The following is a 9,036-nucleotide window of genomic DNA, read 5'->3' as shown; positions in this document are numbered from 1 at the left end:
AGTATATTTTTACAAAAAAAAAAAATCTGTTCTTATCAGTTTAGGCAGCTGCCGCAAAGGCGCAATGGGGAAGGGTCGCTGTCTAAGACCTTTCTACCACAGCGCACCGAGAGACTGGGAACTGTTTAGAGCCCCTCGGGCTGTACAGATCAAAATGAAAGGCTGTAAATGATTGTAATATTGTTTGTACTGATGCACCTGGTGATACATTTTGTAAAAGTTTAACCTGGATTGTACCCTTGTAATGTTGTTTTTGAAATGGTTTTGAATGTGATTGAAGATTTTTTATGAATAAAGTATATTTTTACAAAAAAAAAAAAAAAAATCTGTTCTTATCAGTTTAATATCTGATACGTCCCTTATCTGGGGACCATATATTAAATTGATTTTTGGAGCAGGGAGATGGAATAGGGGCTTGCTCCGTCCACTCCACGCATCGACCCGGTATTGCAGTATCTCTGGGAATGGTGCACCACCCCTTTCCAGGGGATTTTCAATGCTAAAAATAGTTTTCTTACAAACATCTGCTTTCTTTACTTTTCAACATGCACATCTTTCAAAACACAACTTTCTTTCTTTCTCACTCACCCGCACCATCTACACACAAAAAACACGCACGCTCACCCAACGCTCACAGACACCACTCTCATCTCACAAACACTCTACCTCACTCATACAAAAACATCTTTCACTTGCAAATACACCTCTCAAACACTCTCTCAGCTGCACCTTTCGCCTCACAACATTTTCAACCAGCTCTCTGCTGCCGCTCCCGCCCGCTGCTGCTGCTGCTGCTGATACAGCAACAGTCAAAACTCACACCTCAAAGCTCACACACTTTACACAGCTACTCGGAAACGTCTACATCCACGTTCACACAATCCTTACACTGCACAAGGAGCCCATTCCGCCCGTCGTGACTGCACCAGCTCTCCCAATGAACATTTCACTTCGTGCCATTCTCCTGCCTTCTCCACGTAACCCAGCACATGCTTTCTTTTCAAATAATCATCTCATTCCCTCTTCAATTGAACCTGCCTCCGCCACGCTATCAGGCGGTGCATTCTAGACCCTGACCACTCGCTGCTCCTATCACTTTTGCTTCTTCTGCTAGTTACTTTAAACCTGTGCCCGCTCCTTCTCGATCCTTTCATCGGTGCAAGCAGTTTCTCCCTATCTACTCTCTCCAGATACCTCATGATTTTCAATACCTCTATCAAGTCTCCTCTCAGACTTCTTTTCCCCAAGGAATACAGTCCCAACTTCTCCAATCTTACTTCATAACTCAACTTCCTCGCCCCTGGAACCAAACTCGTAAACCTCTTCTGCACTCTCTCCAATGCCTTCACTACCTTCCTAAAATGCAAGTCAAAATGCAATCCATCAGAGTCAGCATGGCTTTATGAAGACTAAATCGTGTTTGACTAAATCGCTAGAGTTCTTTGAAGATGTGACAAGCAAAGTGGATAATGGCGATCCTGTAGATGTAGTATGTCTGGACTTCCAGAAGGCATTTGATAAGGTGCCGCACAAAAGATTAATACACAAGATAAGATCACACGCAGCTAAGGGTAATATATTTGCTTGGATAGAGCTTTGGCTAACCAACAGAAAGCAGAGAGTCAGGATAAATGGGTCTTTTGTGGATGGCAAGCTGTAACTAGTGGGGTGCCACAGGGTTCGGTCCTTGGGCCCCAACTATTTACTTGGATTCAGGAGTAGAAGGTACCATAGCTAAATTTGCAGATGACACCAAAATAGGTGGGAAAGTAAGTTGCAGTGAAGAAATGAGAAATTTACAAATGGATATGGACAGGTTAGGTGAATGGGCCAAAATTTGGCAGATGGAGTTTAACGTGGATAAGTGAGGTTATCCAGTTCAGCTCCTACAGGCAATGGTCACGGTGGTGGTCCCACGGGCCATCGATCTGGTCGGGCGGAAACGACTCTCGTTCCTCCGGCCTGGGTATTCTGCTGCGGGGAGGCAACTTCACCGTCTCCGAGGTCAAGGAGGTGGTGGGCGGGCGACTCCTGGTAGCAGACGTAATGTACAAGAACGCTCCACTCCGGTTAATTAACGTGTATGGCCCGTCACAAGGAGCTGAGCGGCTGGAGGTTTTTCAGCAGCTCCCACTGCTGCTGGCGACCTCCAGGCCGGTCATTCTGGGCGGTGACTTCAACTGCATCATCGATGCGGCTGGACGATCCGGCAGGGCCGGAAGCAGATTGGACGCTACGTCCAGATCCCTGATGGAAACAGTTAAGGATGCCAAGCTGCACGACGTCTTCAGCAACCCTGCAGACGGAGCGCAGCGTAGATACACCTGGTCGCGGCCAGACGGGTCCATTCGTTCCAGGATAGACTTCCTCTTTGTGTCCCGTGCATTCACAGTCAGATCCACCGAGGTCAAGCCGGTGTTCTTCTCTGACCACTGCATCCTACTGGCGGACTGCCACTTGGAGAAGGACCTGAGGGTGGGCAGGGGGGCATGGAAGCTATTCGTGCAACTGCTGACCCCAGAGAACATTGAGGAGCTCAAGAGGGCTTATGAAGGTTGGAGAACCATGAAACCCCTCTTTGAGTCCCTGACACACTGGTGGGAAGCGATCAAGGGAAACACCAAGAGGCTTTTCATCCTCAAAAGCATCCAGAAAGCTAGAAAGGAAGAGAGGGAAATGTCCCGACTCCAGAAAAACATGCAGAATCTGCTCCGGCTGCAGTCGGTGGGGGTCGATGTCAAGGAAGAACTCCAAGAGGTGAAGAGCCAGCAAGCCTCGCACTTTGCCTCCAAGAACATCTTCCGTTCCAGAGTCCGCTCCGTGGAGCAGGATGAGACGTGCTCACGTTTCTTCTTCCAAAAGGAACAGAGAGAGAGCTCTGTGTTCAGCAGCCTGAATGAAGAAGACAGATCAGTAAAGTCAGCGCAGTCCGACATTTTGAGGATCAGCAAATCCTTTTATGCCGGATTTTATGACGTGAAGCCGACGGACAGCACGGCCTCCCAGTCCTCCTTGTCCTCTATCACGGAGGTCTTAGGCGACAGTACACGGGAGAGGCTGGACAAACCGCGAACTCCTGACGAACTGACTTAGGCCCTTGAGTCCTTCGAGAAGAGTAAATCTCCCCAGAAGCGACGGCTTGCCGGCGGAGTTGTATTGGGCTCTGTGGGACTGGATGGGCCCAGACCTGCTAGGGGTGTACGAGAGTATGCTCCTGGCCGGCAGTATGTCAGAATCCATGAGGAAAGGCATCATCACCCTCATGTACAAGCACAAGGAAGAAAGGGAGGAAATTAGAAATTGGCGACCCATTTCACTGTTGAATGTGGACTATAAGATTCTGTCCAAGGTCATCGCCAATCGGGTCAAATCCGCTCTGGAATTGGTGATACACCCTGACCAGACCTGCACTGTGCCGGGCAGGAAGATCTCTGACAGCCTGGCGCTGCTCAGGGATACGATTGCCTATGTGCAGGACAGGGGTGTGGACACCTGCCTCATCAGCCTGGATTAGGAGAAAGCCTTTGACAGAATATCGCACACCTACATGGTGGATGTGCTCTCAAAATGGGGTTTGGGGAGGGAATTCGCAATTGGATCCAGTTGGATCCTACTCTACACTAACATCAGTAGCGCAGTCTCAATCAATGGGTGGGAATCAGATAGCTTTCCAATTAAATCTGGAGTCAGGCAGGGCTGTCCTCTCTCGCCTGTTCTTTGCTGAGTCCATCAGGAAGGATCCGGGCATTAGAGGAGTTACGATCCCAGGCAGTGGAGGCACTCAGATCAAAGCCTCCCTGTACATGGACGATGTCGCCGTCTTCTGTTCTGATCCGCTGTCGGTGTGCAGACTGATCCACATCTGCGACCAGTTCGAACTGGACTCGGGAGCCAAGGTAAATCGTGGGAAGAGCGAGGCCGTGTTCTTTGGGAACTGGGCTGACCGATCCTTTGTCCCCTTCACCGTCAGTGCTGACGGCCTGAAGGTGCTGGGGATATGGTTCAGAGGGACCGGGGTATGCGTTAGAAACTGGAAGGATCCAGTGTCTATGGTGAAAAGGAAACTGGGAATCTGGGAGCGACGCTTCCTCTCCGTTGCGGGTAAGAACCTGGTCATCAGGTGTGAGGCACTCTCGCTGTTGCTGTACATGGCGCAGGTCTGGCCCATTCCAGACTGCTGCGCGACGGCGATCACCCGAGCCATCTTCCGCTTTATCTGGAGGTCGAAAATGGATCGTGTCCGCAGGGACGCGCTGTATAAGCCTCTAGATAAAGGGGGAATAAACGTGCCCAACATCGCCCTCACACTGATGGCCACCTTTGTGTGCGGCTGTATCAAGCTGTGCGTAGACCCTCGGTACGCAAACACCAGGTGTCACTACGTGCTGAGGTTCTACCTGTCCCCGGTTTAGCGAAGGATGGGTGTGGCCACGCTGCCGCGGAACGCTCCAAGTAGTTGGACCGTGCCGTACCACCTGTCCCTGGTGGAAAACTTTATGCAGAAAAACACCTTTGACCCCAAGTCCATCAGGCAGTGGTCGGCACGTAACGTCCTATAGGCCCTGCGGGGAAAGGAGATGGTGGATCCTGTGCGATGTTTCCCCGAGCAGACTGTCAAAGTCGTTTGGCAGAATGCCTCGTCTCCAGAACTTTCCAACAAGCACCAAGACGTAGCTTGGCTGGTGGTGAGAAATGCCCTCCCCGTCAGATCCTTCCTGAAGTCTCACCCTCTCTGCATGTTGACCTCGAGGTGGCTGTCGTGGGGACGAGACCGTTGTTCACCTCTTTGTGGAATGTGCGTTTGCAAAGAAGGTCTGCAGAGAGTTGCCGTGGTTTTTGTCGCGGTTCATCCCAAGCAGTTCTGTGACACAGGTCTCTGTGCTCTACGTGTTGATCCCAGGGACAGGGACGCACATCGAGACAAGCAGGTGGAGGATCATCTACTCGGTGAAAGACGCTCTTTGGTCTGCCCGAAACTTGTTGGTCTTCCAGTGCAATGAGTTGTCCCCAGCAGAGTGTTGCAGACTGGCTGGCACATTCCAAGGCCGAGGACTACGTGCTGAGGGACGCACTAAAGCTTGGGGCAGCCGCCACAAATGCGCAGTGGGGAACGGTCGCTGTCTAAGACCTTTCAGCCATAGTGCACCGAGGGACTGGGAAAGGTATAGACCCCTCGGCCTGAAAGACTCACATTGAATGTATGCGGTGAATATTACATTTATCACAATTGTATTGAAGCACCTCAGAGTGCAACATGATCTATGTAGATAACTTGAAGACTATTGCACTGTCTGACTGCCTGTAATGAGCATGTTGAAATGTCTGTAATGTTCATTGATCGTATTGAAGCGTCGCAGGGTGCGACATGATCTATTTGAAAAACTGGAATATGATTGCACTTTTTGCGATGGCCATTTTGAAATGTTTTGTAATGTTCTTTCAGATATTTTATGGATAAGGTATATTTTTCCACAAAAAAACGACAACAGTTACAAAGAAAACCAACAGCAGCAACAACAGCTCTTCTCCACAGTCTGAATTAGAATTTCAGAGTCAGAAAACAGAGCAAAAAAACACGCAGCGTCCTGAAATGACAAACCTGAAATGAAAGTGTACTTAGTGTATCAAGCCTTTAAACTGCATTGCTGAAAACTCCTTCCTGCCTGCTAGTGCAACAAGATGCTGCAAAGTATATTACACAGCGAATCAGGCCTTCAGTCGTCTTGACTTGTGCAGCTCCAGTGACTTCAGGCCTCCAAAAGCAGGCCAGTATTTGAAAGGGCTCCTCTTGACAAGTGTAAGACCCTGATCAAACTAAATATTTTAATTTTCTTAACCAGTGAGATTGAACGAACCGTGATGCATGTCCAAGACAAAATAGAATATAAAGCAATGTAAAGTAAATTAATAACAAATTGAGAAAGTAAATATGGAACACAAAATATTTTAAAACTAGGGCACAGGTTAAAAACATGATCCTAATTTCTGTTGAACTGAATGAGGCGAGTCATTACAGTGCGTGACCGATTTGTTTAAGTGTGCGGGCCCATTAAACTTTTTGCACAGCCGCGCAAATTTAAAGGGGCTTATGTGGCGGTGTGTCTGTGAGGAAACCTTACTGAGGTAAAAGGTGATTGAAAAAGTCAAGCCTTTCTCCCCTAGCAGTTACCACTGAGGACAGAAATAATACCGAGCGCTGATCTATCACCGAGCACTGAGGCCGGCCAAGGGGAGGCATCTGAAAGCTGCAGAGAGAGCAAGAAGCCAGGATGGACGACTGAGAATACTGGCTGAGATAGACAGCAAAAACTGTGACACAAGCTCAGGTAAGCGTGGTGTTTTGCAGTTCAAGTTCATCACTTTGTGACAGTATAGGTATTTTTCACTTTCCTAGGATAAGGCTGTTCCCTTTCTAGAAGTTAGAAACAGCCGTGCAGATGTATTTTCTGCGCTCCTTTGCTTGCCTGCTGAATAGGACTGATGGGAGGGGAAAAGGTGATTAAAAGAGAGCCGACATCATTGCAGGCTGGCAGATGGTGTGCTGTGCTGTGCACGCAGGTGGTTTTGTTGTTTGGCTTGTGTGTGACTTCTGGTTGAAGCTGAAAGATTTCTAAAATTTTGAAGGAAATAATCTTCGAGAAGGGGAGAAACATTTTCAACATTTTAACAGGATCTAAGGCTGTTCGCTGTGTCGTACCTGTACTTATCCTTGCTGCCACCTGCCTTCTCACTGCTGATCATCATCTTGTGTTATTATAATGATATAATGCATTGGACTTATTTACTGTGACTTCATAACATGACACATTTCCCTTCTGGTGATGTCATGCTGACATCCCGTAAAGGAAATAGACCAACAGTCAGCCCAAAAGAAGGCCCAATGCCAAGCAAAGGAAGCCCATAAACGAGGATGCTAGACAGCTCGTACAAAAGAAAGCAGGGCATCAGGAAACAACTCAACAGCAGCTGACGTAGTACTCTCCAGGTTCAGTGCAGGAGAAGCACTGGAATCAGTAAAAAGTAATGCCCCTACATGTCTGAACATACAACTTAGGAGCAAGAGTAGGCCACTGGGCCCCAAGAGCCTGCTCCACTACTCAGAAGATCATGGCTGATCCGATTGTAACCTCAACCCCACATTCCTGCCTACCAGCGATAACCTTCCAACCCCGCCTTGTTAATCTATCCAGCTCTGTCTTGAAAATATTCAAAGACTCTGTTTCCACCACCTTTCGAGGAAGAGAGTTCCAAGGACTCTCTACACTCTGGGAGAAACGCTGCTGACTTTGCCTTCCCTGTAGATGTGGAAGGACTTTAGCTGCATACCTGGTCAGCTGGCAAGCTCCACAGACCGATCGGCGCAGGCTTGGAGGGCCGAAGGGCCTGTTCCTGTGCTGTACTTTTTTTTCTTCTTTGTTCTTTGACTGCTCAAGCTGAAAGCAAAGACAAAAATACAGCAGGCCTCGATCGAAGAACTCCTCTGCGCTGTGAGCTAGTTGCTCACACGGAAACTCAGCTACAAAGACTCATGGATTGTCTCTCATGCCTGTCACGTGTTCTCCCTTGTGACTGAGTGTTTCTCGAAATTTTCCATTACCTGCCAGTTACACGACACATCTAGCGCAACCGTAGACAGCGACCTTTCTCCATTACGCCTTTGCCCCAAACTTTAGTGCGTCCCTCAGCACGTAGTCCTGGACCTTGGAATGTGCCAACTCTTTGCAATGGAAGACCAACAAGTTTCGGACAGCCAAAGAGTGTCTTTCACCGAGTGGATCCTCCGGCGGTAGTTGATGTTTGTCTCGGCGTGTGTCCCTGGGAACAGCCCCTGGAGCACAGAGTCCATACCTGTGTCACGGAACTGCTCGGGATGCACCTCGACAAGAACCACGGCCACTCTCTTCAGAGTTCTGGTGATGAGGCATTCTGCCAAATGACCCTGACGGTCTGTTCGGCGAACCGTCCGCCGGAATCCACCATCTCCTTTTCCCGCAGGGCCTCTAGGGTGATACGTGCTAACCACTGCCTGATGGACTTGCGGACAAAGGTGTTTCTCTGCATAAGTTTTTCCACACGGGGCAGGTGATACGGCACTTGGAGCGTTCCGCGGCAGGGTGGCCAGACCCATCCTTCGCAACACCAGGGACAGGTAGAACCTCAGCACGTAGTGACGCTTGGTGTTTGGGTCTACACACAGCTTGATACTGCCATACACAAAGGTGGCCATCAGGATGAGGGTGATGTTGGGCATGTTTTTTCCCCCTTCATCCAGAGTTTTTTTACATCATGTCCCTGCAAACAGGATCAACTTTTGACCTCCAGATAAAGCGGAAGATGGCTGGCGTGATCGCCACAGCGCAGGAGTGAGGAATGGGCCAGACCCGCGCCACGTACAGCAACACCTGTCCCTGGTGGAAAAATTTATGCAGAAAAACACCTTTGACCACAAGTCCATCAGGCAGTGGTCAGCACGTAACGTCCTAGAGGCCCTGAGGGAAAAGGAGAGGGTGGACCCTGTGGGATGGTTCCCCGAGCAGACTGTCAAAGTCATTTGGCAGAATGCCTCATCGCCAGAACTTTCCAACAAGCACCAAGACGTAGCTTGGCTGGTGGTGAGAAAGGCCCTCCCCGTCAGATCCTTCCTACACGCCAGGAGGCTCACCCCCTCTGCACGTTGCCCTCGAGGTGGCTGTGGTGGGGAAGAGACCGTTGTTCACCTCCTTGTGGATTGTGCCTTTGCAAAGAAAGTCTGGAGAGAGATGCAGTGGTTGCTGTCGAGGTTCATCCCGAGCAGTTCTGTGACACAGGACTCTGTGCTCTACGGGCTGTTCCCAGGGACACACACCGAGACAAACATCGACTGCAGCTGGAGGATCATCAACTCGGTGAAAGAGGCGCTTTGGTCTGCCCGAAACTTGTTGGTCTTCCAGCACAAAGAGTTGTCCCCGACCGATTGTTGCGGACTGGCACAATCCAAAGTCCAGGACTACGTGCTGAGGGACGCACTAAAGCTTGGGGCAGCTGCCGCAAAGGCGC

At 49.5% G+C, this 9,036-nt stretch overlaps 1 pseudogene; it reads left to right on the top strand.

Moving 5' to 3' along the window:
* Positions 1-298: 298 nt before the first annotated feature.
* On the top strand, positions 299-478 carry LOC144674222 (U2 spliceosomal RNA; annotated as a pseudogene).
* Positions 479-9,036: the final 8,558 nt, after the last annotated feature.

The sequence above is a fragment of the Cetorhinus maximus genome, unplaced genomic scaffold (assembly GCF_964194155.1).
Source record: "Cetorhinus maximus unplaced genomic scaffold, sCetMax3.hap1.1 HAP1_SCAFFOLD_592, whole genome shotgun sequence".
Classification (NCBI taxonomy): Eukaryota; Metazoa; Chordata; class Chondrichthyes; order Lamniformes; family Cetorhinidae; genus Cetorhinus; species Cetorhinus maximus.
Note: the sequence above shows the minus strand (reverse complement) of the source record. Positions and strands in the feature narration are given on the sequence as shown.